Source organism: Rattus norvegicus, chromosome 19 (assembly GCF_021556685.1).
Source record: "Rattus norvegicus strain SHRSP/BbbUtx chromosome 19, alternate assembly SHRSP_T2T, whole genome shotgun sequence".
NCBI classification, from domain to species: Eukaryota; Metazoa; Chordata; class Mammalia; order Rodentia; family Muridae; genus Rattus; species Rattus norvegicus.
Genome location: NC_141552.1, coordinates 17,767,055 through 17,783,367, shown reverse-complemented (window position 1 = coordinate 17,783,367; position 16,313 = coordinate 17,767,055).

Genomic DNA, 16,313 nt, shown 5'->3' with positions numbered 1-16,313 from the left:
GGTGTTTGCAGAGATCCCCTGGGTTCCTAGTCTCCATGGCTTTCCCAAGGACAGGGTTTATTCTTGGCCGTCTCAGGGCCCGGGACCTCACAGAAACAGCCTCTCCCATGTCCTTCCTGTTGAGGAGATCGTGGTTGGTCCTCAGCACAATCCAGTCAAACAGGGCGCTGTATAGACACTTGGCCAGGGGTCTCCTGCAGTTATGGCCTCTGGACAGAGGGGTTTCTTACCTGGGGTGGGGCAACTGTGCCAGGTACAGACTGTGATGCTCAGAGTCAAGACCTCATTTTGTCTTATTTTCATAGACATAGTTGCCCAGGCTGGCCTCGAACTTGCCGTGTAGCCAAGGATAATTAAACAACTGATCCTACTGCCTCTACCCCCCATGGGCTGAGATTGCAGATGAGTGTCACCAGAGCTGGCTTGTCACAGGTGCTATACGGCTCTAAGTCAGGGGCCTCATGTGCAGGTGTGTTATGACTGTGCCATCCCCACCCCGCAACCAGGGTTTTCACCTTTCTCCTGCTGAAGTCTGCTTAATCCTACTCTGGCCCCAGGACACAGTAGCTGTGGGAGACTCAAAGCCTGGGGCTTCAGCTCAGCATGGGTACACAGCATGGCATGCAGGATGTATGGTTGTGAAAAAGCCAAGGAAGTGCTTCTCAGCTCACCCCCTGCAGGAATGTCTAGTCCATCCTTCTCCCCATGGACACAGACATCTGCTTCCAACTGCCCGACATGTCTCTCTGGTTTTGACTTTCCTGGATGCCATGTCAATGCCACCACACAGAGTGCTGCCTCTACTGGGGACACTCACACAACCTCTCTGGGGGACATCTGAGCCAAGCAGGGATTGGGTGCACTGCAGAGAGGTCAAGTCATGTCGTGAAGTACCTTGTCCCACAAAGGCTCACTGTTCAGGGAGTTGAATGGAAAAGTAAGCTTATGCCCCTGGGCAGGGTCCCCATAGGGAGTGTCCCACACCCTGCTATCAGGTCTATTCCTGGTGCCATGCAAATTCAATTTGCAAGACCCAATGCTCTGGAAATGTCAACAGCTAACGGAAATGTACCAGGAAGTGCACACCACAGCAAAGGGAGAGGATGGCACAGAGACCTATGCTATGGGTTAAGGGGTACGGAAAGGCCACCTCGAGCACAGGGGTCAGTCACCTCTTTCACAAACAAGGCAAAAGGTCAATGCTCTCAGCGCTGGGAGCCTAAAGGGCTCTGTGGCTCCTAAGCCCTGCAGCTGCAGCCAGAAGCAGCACTGAACAGGATGTAAATGCTGAGGATGGCGATGTCAATAAAACTTTATTTACAAAACCAAATTGGTGGTGGTGCTGGTGGTGGTGGTGGTGGTGGTGGTGGTGGTGGTGGTGGTGGTGCTGGTGGTGGTGGTGGTGGTGGTGGTGGTGGTGGTGGTTGCGGACTGGTTCATTTCAAAGCATGCTGGAGTGGCATGGCCACTGAGCATCGGGAAACACAGAAAGGAATGCGACCGGACACAGGGTTCCCAACACCCTAGACGTCGACCTATGGCACTGGAACAGGGTCCCTGAAGGTAAGTCTGGACAGTCAGATAAGATAAGTACATTTTATTACAAGGAAATGGGACAAGATAAATCTTCTCTTCATCTCGCTATGCTTAAGCATCTTTAAGAGTGCAGGGAATTCATGTCTATCAGTCTGGTTTAGAAAAGTGTTTAGAGACGGCAAGAGTAAACTCCATGGTGCCCTGACGAGGGTTCCAGGGATTCTGATATCTGGGTCAAAGTGAAAGTTAAGGTGAAAAAGGCTGTTAGGCAGGGCAAAAAGATTCCAATTTCTGGTCTCTTTGGGCTGTAATTTTTACTGTGTTCAAGGCCATGAATGCAGACAGGGTAATAACGAATACAGAACAAGAAGCTAGAGCTTCATTAAGACAAAACGAAAGTAAAAGTTTTGCCCTCTGCACCACTGCCTGAAGCAGGTTTTTCTAAGTCGTTTCCCGAGGATGGCATGTTGACCATTAGATTCACACGATGATGATGACAAATTCACCTGCTTTTTCTTTTCCTATAATTAGGCCAGCATCGATTCAAGGTGTGGCCCAACCGACTTATTATAAAGGATGATACTGGTTGGTTGAAAAAGATAGTAGCTTTCTATGAACCATGTATTAAGTTTTTATGTATATTAAAATTAACATTGGAAAGAACAATGGTAGGAGAGGAAGCTGGAGGACAACTGCTGCAAATGCTTGCTTTTGAAAATGCTAATGAAGAGTACAGGAGAGTATTATTACCTATAAAGGAGCCTGGGGATATTAATGCTTATATGAAGGCATGCAAGGGTATCTTTTCTGAAAATGGAAAGATGCATATTTCATGTATTGATCCAGATAGAGTTATTAAATTATATGTTTAAATACTCTTGAATATCCTACAGGCACTTTCACTCAGGATGAGTTGCCTTTAGAATGGATATATATTAAATAAAACTTTAACCAAACATTAACAAATTATGAGGAACAAATTACTTTAATTATTCAGCAAGGCATACAAAGACCTGTTACTCTGTGGGGATATGATTGTGCTGCTATTGTTTTCCCATTAAGCAAAGATAAAGTGGAATATTTAATGCAGATGTCTGAGGTTTTTCAATTAGCCATGATTTCTTACACTGGAAATATTGAATTTCATCCTCCCCATAGTAAATTGTGGGATTGCTTTAAAAAACAAAAAAAAAATTTGATCAATACACTAATTTCTGTTGATCCATTACCATCAGCCTTTACTGTGTTTACAGATGGCTCTAACACCAAGATGGCTTATTGGACCGAAGATTAATTTTGGGGACAAGAATCTTCTTTTGGGTCAGTACAACAAAATGAATTATTAGCGGTAATTAATGTATTCCAGGATTTTACTCATGATGTAAAAATATTATAGCTGAGTCCGCTTATGTTGTAGGAGTAGTACAGAATATTGTGACTGCTGTTGTTTCTACATCTAAGCCTATATTAAATGTTATTCTCACATATTAAAGGACTATTGTTATTATGAAACTCTAGAATATTCATTACACATACTAGATCACATTCAAAATTTCCAGAATCTTTAACACTTGGCAATCCTATGGTAGATCAATTAGTGGCATTTGCTACCCCAGAAGAACACAGTCATAATCATGCCAATACAGGATATTTACATATTAAATATAAGCTTCCCTATTCTCAAGCCAAACAAATTATTGCTAATTGTCCTATGTGTCAGTCTTCACGTATAAAATGTGTTCCATCTCAAATTAATCCCAGAAGGATGCAACTTAATACATCGTGTCAGATCGATATAACCCATATTTCTGAGTTTGGTCGCCTTTCACATATAGATGTAAGCATAGATAATTTTTCAAAATTTGTGTGGGCTACACCATTGCCAGGAGTACGCACTGCTCATGTTATACAGCATCTATTGGAAACTTTTGCTGTTATGGGACTGCCTTCTAAAATTAAAATTGATAATGGACCAACATATATTTCTTATCAATATAAACAATTTTGTCAACGATATCATATTGTACATATTACTGGTACAGAACACAATACACAAGGACAAGCTTTTGTTGAAAGAATTCACCATACCCTGAAATGACAAATTATAAAATTAAAAAGGGGGAAAAGAGATGGCCTCATGCAACCTGAATGCAGTTTGCAGACCAGTCCCAGAGCTATATGGCACAAGCATTATACGTTATTAATTTTCTTAATTTACCACAAGGTGAAGTTATATCAAGAGCAGATAGACACTTTGTTGAACTTCCCCCCAGAAGGCATGGAACAGACAGTATGGATAAAAATTGCCCGGGATGCTGAATGGCAGGAAGGGACATCATTGTATATAGGGGAGAGGGTTTTGTCTCATTACAGGATGGGAGACTATTCTGGTTATCCGGGAGATGGATCCAAGCACAGAATAATAAGAACTGCTCCCTACCCTCAAAGGAATCCAGTTAAACCAGCTACATTTTCTCCTGATGGATGTTCTCAGGAGATGAGGAGGTGTCCTCCATTACTGAGGCCCTGGCTTCTCTTAGTGTCCACAAACAACAATGGATAAGGATCCGTGTAGTGACAACCCTATTACCTATGTGGGGTCAGGTGAAGCAATTAAGCACTGAAAGGAATAATTTTGTCCCCTTCAGGAAAGTCCTTTACTACTGAGCACTTATTCTTAGCAATGTGTGTTTTACTCATGGTTTCTTCTGCTGCAGCCAATGCCAGTTGTTGGGCTTATATTGCTTATCATGATGAAATCCTACTACTTTTCTGTTAGTAAATATATGGATAATGACACAGAACATGACTGGGGTTAATTCAAGCCTATTTAGAGGGCAATGAAAGTGCTTCAAAAGTAATTAATGCCTTGAAATATGATGTTCGAATGTCTTTTGGTAAACAGCTAGAAGATACTACCCCTATGGAAATAGCTAAATTATTGGCTGATCAATTGACAGGATTAGATCCCAAGGCTTGGCTTCAAAGGATTTTCCATAGCATGGGAGGAGCTAGTTTTGCCATAATCTTATGTACATTATGTATTATGTTGCTTTATTTTTACATGACTAAACCCCTACAAGGACCTTTAGCTATGTTATGTAAAGTGTTACTTTAAAACAAAAGAAAAAAGAAGGAATTGTTAAGACATAGAGATGCAGGTCCCAGGCAGGGTCAAGAAAGGCCTGGTGACAGATTCAAGTAGGGGCTGGAATGCCGCCCTGGAGAAGAAAATGTTTTTCTCACTTGGCCTTAAATTATGTTCTGCTGTGTCCCGTTTTGTGGAAGTGGTTCTAACGCTCTCTTGGTAATGGTGAGTATATTTTGATTATAATAAGAGAGGTGATTTGTTATATGAATATTTTTAGAAGAAGCTTTTGTTTATTAGTCTTTCTTTGTTTAATCTTCCCTCATTGTTCCTGGTATCCTGGGAATAATGATCTTATGGTATCTTGACACAATGAAAATTGTAGTAATGCATATTCTTAGCTTAATAAAGATTAATAAAGCTTGCAACTGCGTACAGTTTCTTTTGCCTTTGCTCTGCACCCCCTGTGTCCTGGGGTATGCGACCATACCCAGGGCCCCAACTCACTAGACATTGACAATGGGTCACCCCACAAAACACAGAAGCATCTACCTTAGTCAAAAATGGACATTTTATTGAATGCACACACTAACACTGATTGATCACATCCATAGCTAAGATACTAGGGGCAGATCCGTGGCCCAAAATACATTCCTCTAAACCTATAAAGAAAGAAAGAAAGAAAGAAAGAAAGAAAGAAAGAAAGAAAGAAAGAAAGAAAGAAAGAAAGAAGGAAAGAAAGAAAGAAGGAAAGAAAGAAAGAAAGGAAGGAAGGAAGGAAGGAAGGAAGGAAGGAAGGAAGAAGAAAAAAACACAAAAAACTTAAGCTTCTCATAGGAACTTCGCAGGAAGTGTTGTCTGGCGGTCAGTTCTGATTAGGCCATTTTAGATGAAACAGTGCACAGTGACCCTTAATGTGATGGGCCCTATATAAAGCTTTTTGCAATATTGGAATTTTAACAAACCTCATCCAGAACATACAGCAGAGGCAAGGATGTGATCACCATGTCCTTGCTCTCTATCAGGTTATTTTTCTGTGTCCTTGATTGTCAGGCATAGACAGCAACAATCTGAAATAGCTGGTAGACATGGAACAAAGTGGCTAAAACTATAGTTGTGGGTTGCACACCTCAACTGTCAATGGCTAATGCTGTCCTAGAGACCTCGGAGGCCCCTCTTGTAAGACTGTCTATTGGAAATGGAAGCACTGACTTCAAAGTGAACCGGGCCAGCCAGGGAGAGGGCAACATGGATACGTGAGACCCTGTCTAAAACCAGCACAAAAACCAACCCTTCATTCAAAGCATCATCTATTAATTCTTTATTATTTACCACTTTCTCCCTACCAGCCTTTCAGTCTGGAATGGTAGAAAAGGACTGGGAATGTTCCTTCTATTCTAAGGACCTTGATCTCTCTTTCCTTAGGTCCACATTAAGAACACATGCAAATGGGTATCACCATCTGAACAACTTAGTATCATCTACTCAGTATATCTAGCCTAATACTGTGCTATGACAATCTCAAGCTTCCCTGAGTTTCGCTGACCTAGCAAGAAGTATGAAGTACTGAGGACACACCCCAGTGATCCTTTCAAGGGGTTAGAAGAAAGCCATGAGAGATGCTCCACTTCTTTGTCCTTAGATTAAATCACATTGACACAATGTGGGTGGACTATTTAACCAGACATGTTTCTCCCAACCCCACCTTTCTGAGTTCAGACCATGGCAGAATTCATGCCCCACCACCCTAGATATTGAGTTTAGTGATATGTAATTATTATTTAAACCTATGTATTAAATTTTGTCATTTTCTTAATTTTTGTGGTTTTCACAGTCTTCTTTGATTAACTTTCCTAGTTTTATTAATTTATCCCCTGTGTTCTCTGGTATTTTGTCCTTCCCTTCAAACTAAAGTATTCCTTTTAGGATCCTCTACAGAGCAGTCTTACTGGTTATACATATTTTGTTAAATTTATTTTTAGTGTGCATTAGTCAGCACTGTAGCTGTGCAGCTGCCTGCCCTCCATGGTACCAGATCTACATTCCAAACAATAATGCTAACTCTTACAGGCTGTGTAGCATCTTGGCTGCTCTTTGTTCCCCTTGGACAGCCCTCAGGACCAGGCTCTCCTCTCCCTTAACCATGGCTGCTGTCCTCTTCCTCTCTCCTCTCCATCACACACGTTCTTCCTTTATTCTCTGGCAGCTTCTTCCTCCTTCTTCCCTCCTCATGATCCTCTCTAGCAAAGCCCTGAATGTTCACCTCCCCCATTTCTCTGCTGTGCAGCTGTTGGCTGTTGGCTTCTTTATAATCACAGTTAACTGGGAGCAGGGTCAGTTATTTGGGGTTAACCAGTCTTGAGTTCTACAAATTAGCATTAAAATACAAGCAGCATTAGGCCAATCCACCACAGGGGTTTTTGTTTGTTTGGTTGGTTTATTTGGTTTAATTTTCATTTACCTTTTTACTTGTTATTTTATTTTTGGCTATTTTTTATTAATCGGTTATTTTATTTATTTACATTTCAACTGTTGTCCTGCTTTCCAGACTCCCCTCATCAAATTTACATCCCATTTCTGCTCAGCTTTGCCTATGTGACAGTGCTCCTGCACCCACACATATCCATCCCCATCTCACACCTCTAGGATCTCCCTTTGGTGGGGCTACAGACCTCACCTTGAACCATAGAGCATCCTTGCATACACTTTGGCTGGCAGTTTGGCCCCTGGGAGCTTGGGGATTAGGGAAAGAGGATCTGGTCAGATATGAAAGCCAATGATTGCTGCATTCTCTTCTTTTTCTGGTTATAGGTGAAATTATGTTTGTGTGCTTCTCTTTTTTTAAATTATTGAGAGAAGATTAATTTCTTGGTTTTTCTTGGGTATAGTTTAGTTCATTATCTTGGAGTTTTCCTCCAATTAGCCTCTGTTGTGCTTTCTTACAGAAAAGAATTGTTTAAATTTGGTTTTGTCATGAAATATCCTGGTTCCTCCTTTTATGGTGATTGAGGATTTTGCTGGATATAGGAGCCTGTGTCTGCCCAAGATTTTCTGACTTTTAGAATCTCTGTTGAGAAGTCTGGTGTAATTCAGATACGTCTGAATTTATTTGTTACTAGATATTTATACCTTACCCCTTTTAATGTTCTTTCTTGATCTGTGCATTTAGCGTTTTAATTATTATGTGAATGAAGGAATTTTTCTGGTACAATTAGTTTGATGTTCTGTAGGCTTGTTGTACCTTTATGGCCTTTTCTTTCTTTACCTTATGGAAGTTTGCTGCTATGATTTGTTGAAGGTGTTTACTGGATCTATGAACTAGAAATCTTAATTCTCTTCTATATCTATTATCCTTAGGTTTCAACATTTAATTGTGTCCTGAAATTCATGGATGTTTTGGATTCAATAAACCATACATGTTTATCTGAGATGGGTGTTCTGTGCTTTGTGGGATGACCTCCTTGACCCCAGGCTGCATGAAGAATCTCAGCTGACAATGGGGACATAAATTATGAGTTTGTGTAGCAAGACGCAGGCCTCTTCCAGGTTCTTAGATATTAACTGAGAACCTCAAATACGGTAGTGATGTGATAGTGTGGTGTGAATCTAGTTACTATTCTCTATTTTGATATAGATGACTCTTTTTGTGTCATGGTCAGCTTATAATGACTAGAAGACCTAAGCTTGAGAATAACCAAAGACTACATTGTTTCTGTAGCAGCTGAGCTTTTAAAAGTCCTGGTGTGACAGCAACTGTTGGTGGATATTCTGGATTATTCCTTCTGTACTTTAACTCTCTGTGTCACTTCCACCATCACTAAGTTAGTTCAATTCCATAAATTGGAAATCCATCACCTGGAAGAAATACTCTTTTTTTTTAAAGATTTATTTATTTATTTATTATATACAAGTACACCGTGACTGTCGTCAGACACACCAGAAGAGGGCATCATATCTCATTACAGATGGTTGTGAGCTACCATGTGGTTGCTGGGATTTGAACTCAGGACCTCTGGAAGAGCTGTCAGTGCTCTTAACCACTAAGCCATCTCTTTAGCCCAAGAAATACTTTCTGAATATGATCTGAGATTGGCCATGGAAAAAGGGTAGCTTGAACTGTCCCACCTAGGTTCTGGGCCTGCACAGGCCTGCTCTCCAAAAGAAACCTGTGTTCACAGCTGTTGGCTGGCTAAGAAAGATTTCACGAGACGTGATACACAGCACTCGGACTTCTGCTTCAGTCATCTGCACAAATTTTCCCGGACGATATCCTCATACCTCCAGCAGGCGGGTGATGAAGCTGTCCACTCTCAGCTCCCCTTCAGCCATCTTGTGGGCACAAGACTCTCCTCCCTGCGGCAGGAACAAGGGCTTCTCCATGGTGGCTGCAGCAGCAGTGGTGGTTTGGCATTCTCACCTAGGAGGCCCTATTCCTTTCTACCCCAGTTCCAACTCACCTCAGGCCCGGGCCTTCCCCCCATCCACTTCCCATGGAGCAGGGAGAGCAGCACCCACTAGAAATAAAAGGGAAGCCCTTGGTCCTGCCAAGAATGAACACCAGTGAAGGGGCTTGTTGGGGGGAGGGTGGTAATGGGAGGAGGATGGGGAGGGGAACAACCATAGAGAAGGGGAGGGGGAGGGGCTAGGGGGATGTTTGCCTGGAAACCTGGAAAGGTAATAACAATTGAAAAGTAAATAAGAAATACCCAATTTAATAAAGATGGAGAAAAAAAGAGAAAAGTGTCACACATTTAAAACAGAAGAATATGGGCCCTAATTTTAAACCACAGCTCTGTCAATTAACTAAACCTTTAAAAAGCTCAGAAAATCAGGCCAAACAATATTTTCTCGGTTTATGTATCTGTAATGTCGCATAAATAATAATGTCCGTTTCTTGCTATTGTGGAGGGAATTAAATAGATAATATGTAATCATGGAAGTTTTGAAGTACCATCCATTTTTCTGTTCATTAAATCACTCTTCCTCATTTCATTGATCAAGTATGTATGTTTTCTTTTCATAATTACATGTATAATAAAACCAGCATAAAAACCTTCAGAATTGTATAAGCTTTCACTTTTAACAAATTAAATTAGTTGTTCTTTGTATTTCTGCTGAACATTTAAATGTTCTTTATATGTCCCAGTGCGAGTTTATTAGGTACCTATAAACTTTAAACTCTTTGCCTGAGAGCATGAGTACTATTTAATTATATAGTAACTACACTCAGGCTGTCTTTGTATTAGAACCAATTATATCAGACTCTAAGAAAAATTACTATTGCTTTAAAGTTTGTGTGTGTATGAGTGAGAGTATGAGTATGAGTGTCTCTGTGTGTGTGTGTGTGTGTGTGTGTGTGTGTGTGTGTGTGTGTGTGTGTGTGTGTGCAGCACATGACCAAACAACTTTCAGGAGCCATTTCTCTCCTTCTGTCATGTGGGTCCCAGGATGTAACCCAGATGTTTGACTTTGGCAATAAATAATATTACCCACTAAATAAATAAATAAACAAAGAAAAAACAAGCCACAAATAAACTTTAAAAGTAAAGGCCAGAAGTTCACAGAATAGTAGCATTGGCCTTACCATATCCTTTCTTTGGGGATGGGAAAATTAATGTTCTGAAATCCATGACCTTCAGGAACTGTGATATTCATGGAAATTCAATTCCTTTGCAGATGCTCCAGTTGTCAGTTGTCAGTTGTCCAGAAAGGTCAGCTTAAGCTTGCGGGACCCCCACCATCCCCCCCCCCGCCTCCACAGAAAGCTCAAAAGACACTGCCCAGAACTTACTCCACATTCCCCAGAACCACTTTCTTGGTCAATCATTTCTTTGAGACGAAAGGTCAGACTCCTTCACCCTAGTCTCTCCACAATCGACATCCCCCCTCCCAAAACACTTCTAAGACTGGAAAACATGTCTTAGGATGTATCTGCCAGACTCGGACTGAGAGAAACTAGGGCACTGGTTGTCACTACAACACTGGTGACATAGCAGAGGACGCCAAGAACTCTCTAGGAGACAGTACAATGTCCAAGAAGGGACAGCAGATGTCATGGGGAGCAGACTTTGCCTCCCTGCTAATGTTCTCCCTGTACTGAGCATAAGCTGAGGTGTCCTTTCCAGGAGACTTTCCCAGGGCAGAGCCACTGAGCACCTCCTGCTTCCAAAACCAAATATTCCTCAAGGCTTGATTATAAAAACCTTAGTAATTCCTATGCATCTAAATGAATGTTTCCTTCCAAATCCTGCCGAAAAATGTCTCATCCTAACTCAAATTATCCTCCTTCACCAATATTAGCCATTAAAAATTCCTGAGAAATAATACCAGTTTGAATATGCAGTCAAAATGTTCTCCTGTCTTATTATGTACAGGTGCTTGAAATCACATCAAGAAATAGCCTGCATGGAAGGTTGCAATGTGGGTGTGTGTTAGGGGAACACTCATGAAGCCTTGTGCTTAGCATTCAAGGGTTGCCACAAAATTCCTTAGGAGGAAGACTTGAAATCATTATGGTGCTAGAAACAGTGTGGAGGCCAGTTGGCAGAGGAAAGTGAAACATTAGAGCCACCAGTGAAGGCTCCTGTTGGGCCCTACCTTGGTGTTTCCCTCCCCCCTCGCTGAGCCTTTCAGCCTGCTATAGCAAGAAATTGTTTACACCTTTGCCAGCTGCTCTTAGCCCCTGATTTGGGGCTGGGATTTTCCATGGCACCCTTCCTCCCCACTGAGCTTTCCTGCTTCTTGTTTTGAAGAAGCTGTTTATGCCCCTGATTGGGCTGGAACTTTCACCACACAGACTTGTCCTATTTTCCTGGTTGGGGATTTTCACCTGCCTTGTTGTTTTTCCACTGCTTTTGCCTCTGGTATATAAGGAGATCTCAGTAAAGCCTTGGTGGCACTCGCTAAAAAGGGGTGACCCGTGTACATGTTTTCTTTCAACCCCACAAACCTACACCTGATATTCACACACTGTCGGCACAGGCACTGACAATAGGTATCACAATAGAAACTAGTAACTAGATTTAACCAAACTATCACATTAATGCTGTATTTCGTGGTAATTTTTTTTTTTTTTTTGCTCTCCTAGAACCTGGAAGAGGCTTGGGGTTTTCTAATCCTACTCATAATTTATTATCCTTCCCAACACTATGTGCTTTGTTCTGTAAATGCTAGCAGCGCCATCCAATACCTAGGATATTTACTACTGACATGTGTGACGTGAGACAAAACAGTCCCTGTCATCCCTCACCTGAATAAACTTCCTTAGAGGACAATGTAGTTGGAGGATACTTCTTTCCTCTCCAAGATAGAGAAACATTTCCAGTCTTCAGACAAGTGTGTCAGCCATTGTCCAGTGACTGTCTTGAGATGTCCACATTGTCAGCTGAGTGTCGTCATCCAGCCTGCCCTGTAATTGTTGTAGATGATTAATAGGGTTCCAGCCCTAGGATTTAATTCAGTGCTACAGTACTTGCCAAACATGCTCAAAGCCCTAGCTGCCACCCTAGTCCTGTGTGCTCTAGAGAAAGACAATACAGAACCACATTGTCTATCAAGTTTCTCCTCCAATAGAAGGAGAATCTGCATCCGGTCTTTTAAGTAACTCTAATCCCCAGCTTCCCTACACCTCCCTCCATCGATTCCATTATTGGTGCATTTTCAGTAATGCTCACTTTATTTTTGGTGTGCAAAGAATATGCACCATGTCAGTAAAGTGTGTGTGTGTGTGTGTGTGTGTGTGTGTGTGTTCATCCATGAACTCACTATAAATTATTATCAAATGACCCAGAAGACCGTGGAGAAACCTGTCGATGTGCATGCAGAATTATGTTACTACTGTTCCATGGCACCTTGCAGGTAACACTGAAATACTGGGCTGCTTTAATAGAGTCTAAAACCAGGCTATGCATGGTTTTCGGTGAGATTGTGATGTGCAACACCACAACAGAGATCAGCAGAAGCTTCGTTTATTCCATGCTGCTGTTACCAAGTGAGGCAAAGCCTCATCCCATAGAGAGTCTAGTAGGATCTGATGAAGGGCAATAAACTCAGGGTTGAAATCAAGCCTTTAGAAACAAAGAGAAAAACACAAAGTCAAGGAAAGCAAGAGCTGTCTTTTCTTCCTCTTTTTTTTTTTTTTTGAGAAGATCCACAAGAGAGACAACCCTTCCTCAAACTAACAATGCACAAGAGAGACAGTAATGAATTACAAATCAGAAATGAAATGAGGGACATAACAATAGACACCGAGCAAATTCCAAAATCATTAGTTCTTACTCCCGAGGACTTTATGCCAGAAAACTGGAATATTCATTCGATATTGTTGATTTTGTAGACAGATAACAATTACCAAAGTTAAATCCAGATCTGGGAAGGTATCTGAATAATACCCCTAAGAAAATAGATACACTCATTAAAGGTTGCATACATTATATATTATATTGCTTTCTTTTTGCATGATTAAACCCCTTCAAGGACATTTAGCTATGTTATAGAAAGTGTTACTTTTAAAACAAAAGGACAAAGAGAGAAATTGAGGAGTCACTGAGAGACACTTCCCAGACAGGATCAAGGAAAGACGGCTGAGGGATGCAAGCAGGGGCTGCAATGCTGCCCTTGAGTAGAAAATGTTTTTCTCACTTTACCTTACACTATGCTGTACTGTGTCCATTTTTTGTGGAAGCGGCTCTCATGCTCTCTGGGTTATGACAAGTATATTGTGATACTAGGAAGAGGGGTGATTTGCTATACAGATATTTTAAGGAGAAGCCTTTGCTTACTCTCACTTCTTTGCCTAGTCTTGCCTCAGTCGTTCCTGGTATCATGGGAATAACGATCTTATTATATCTTGCCGAAAGGGAAAGTGAGGTAATGCATATTCATGCCTATATAAGGGTTAATAAGCTTGCAGCTGCATGCAGTTGCATCTGCCTTTGCTCTGCATCCCCTGTGTAGTGGTTATTTGTGACCTTACCTGGGCCGCCAACGCACTAGATGTTGACAAGCATCACCCTTCTCAGTGTCAGGTTTATTTTCTTTCTTTTTTGAAATCTATGATGTGGAGGCGTATTACAGCAACAATATGAAATAGCAGGCTGGCATGTATGAAAATTGCTGTGTTTAAGCTAGGTGTGGGGACAAGTCCTCAAAAGGAGCTGTTAAGATGGGAAACACATAATGCATTTCTTGCTGGAATTGAGTTGCCTCAGCTGTGTTGCTCTGCCTGCTCAGTGTCCATTCAACATCACTCTGTTTCTACAGAAGAACTCAAGGTTTGACCCAGCCGCCTGTGAGCTGTGATATGGGCAGAGAAAGGCCAGGACACAGTGGTGATTTCCCACTCCTCAGTTATGCTGAATTTTCCACTACTGTACTTGTATACACAAGTACAGTGTGGTCAGTTATTATAGATATTTGTCATTTCTTACAGAGGGCAACTATGATTGACTACACCCAATTCTATAAAAAACAAAACACGGGGTTGGGGATTTAGCTCAGTGGTAGAGCGCTACCTAGGATGCGCAAGGCCCTGGGTTCGATCCCCAGCTCCGAAAAATAGAACCAAAAAAAAAAAAAAAAAACTCAGGAAACCTGGCCCTTGGCAGCAATGAATCAAGAAATATCTAGGATGGTGGGGCATGAATTCTGCCAAGCAATGAACTCAGATAGGTGGGGTTGTGAGGAAGATGTATGGTTGAATAGCCCAATAGATTCACGTTGTATCATCTTGATTTAATCTAAGGACAAAGAAGTGCAGTATCTCTGATGGCTTTCTTCTAACCCCTTGAAAGGTTCACTGGGGTTTGACCTCAGTTCTGCATTCTTCTTGCCGGTGCAGCAACACTCAGGGAAGCTTGAGATTGCCATAGGCACAGTATTAGGCTAGAAATGCTGAGTAGGTGATACTAAGTTGTTCAGATGGTGATACCCATTTCATTTGTTCTTAACGTGAACCTAAGGAAAGACAGATCAAGGTCCTTAGAATACAAAGATCATTTCCAGTTTTTTTCTACCTTTCCTGAATGAAAGACTGGATGGCAGAGAATGGTAAAAATTCAAGAATTGGTAGATGATGCTTTGAATGAAGGGTGGGTTTTTGTGCTGGTTTTAGACAGGTTCTCACTTACCCCATCTTGTTCTCTACGTTGCTTGTCAGGTTCACTTTGAGCTCAAATAAAGCTGCTTCTACTTTCCAACAGGTAGTCTTACAAAGGAGCCTCCAAGGACTGTGAGGACAGCATTAGCCAATGAGAATTGAGGTGTGTAACCCACAACTATAGCTTTATCTGAAAGACCCTCAGACAGAGGAGACTCTCGCTCCAGTCCTGAGGACAATCACCACCCCATGAACACACAGGACTCAGTCTTGATGTAAAAACAAGAGGTTTACTTTGGGACACCAATGCACTGGGGCTCGACATGGTCCACACGCAGGAGGGATGTGAGGAGCCTCGAACAACAGAAATGTACAGCTTAAACAGTCATTTACGATCACACAGTTTAATTAGCTCAGCTATTTCGGTGCCAAGGATAACTAGGCAGATGTTTCTCGGCCTGGATTCCTGGGATAAGGCCATAACCACATCAATGCAGCTATTTCAGTACCAAGGACGTCTGACTTGATATATGTTTTCTTATCCTGGAGTTCCCAGGACAAGGACCAAGGATATCTGTCTTGGCAGGTGTTTCTCTTCTGGAGTTCTCAGGACAAGGCTATAGCGATGTCAGCCTATAGCACAGCTGCATTCACTACCCAGGACATCTCATTTCTATAGTGGTCAGTCAGCTTCCCAGAGATGTTTCCTGTCTTGTAATTGCCCTGCAGTAAATATGTTCTATACCCTCTGTTCTTATGGTCGGGCAGCTTCCTAGAGAGTGGGTGGGAATGTGCTTTCTGTACTTTCTGGTCTATTGTCTAACGTCTAGGGGCTAAGCGAGGGCCAGCTTAAAAGATTCTCATGCTTAAGAAATGGCAGTACTGATATCAAACGGGGATCTTTCATATCCACTTTCTTCCAAGTCTACCAGCCATCTCAGATTGTTGGTGTAATATGCCTGACAATCAAGGACACAGAAAAATAACTTGATACACAGCAAGGACATGGCAATCATATCCTGTGTCGTTATGTATGTTCTGGAAGAGGTTTGTTAAAATGACAATATTGCACAAAGCTTTATATAGGACCCATCAAATTAAGGGTCACTATGCACTGTCATAGCTAAAATGGCTTGGTCAGAAGTGACCACTGGACCACTCTTCTGTAACTTCACATGAGAGGCTTGTGCTTTTTGTGTTTTTTATTTTTGTGTTTTTTTTCTTATTTATTTATTTATTTATTTATTTATTTATTGCTTTATATGTTGTCAGGAAGATAGTTCAAGTCATGGATCTGCCCCCAAAATCTGAGCTTTGCCACTAATACTGTAAACAGTATTAGTGTATGCATTCAATAAAATAACTGGTTTATTTTTAGTACGATAGATGCTTTTGTGTTTTGTGGGGTGATCCATGAAACAGGAGTGAAGATGCTTGTTTCTTACTCTGTCCACTGAGTTATGTCTCTAGGCTTGTCCTACTCCTTTGGCTGCATCCCCCCCCCCCACATCTGCTGACTATTTTATTTTTCAGATGAAATCACACGTTATAGCTTAGAGAGGCCTGTAAGCAATCCTGCTTTGGTAACTTAAG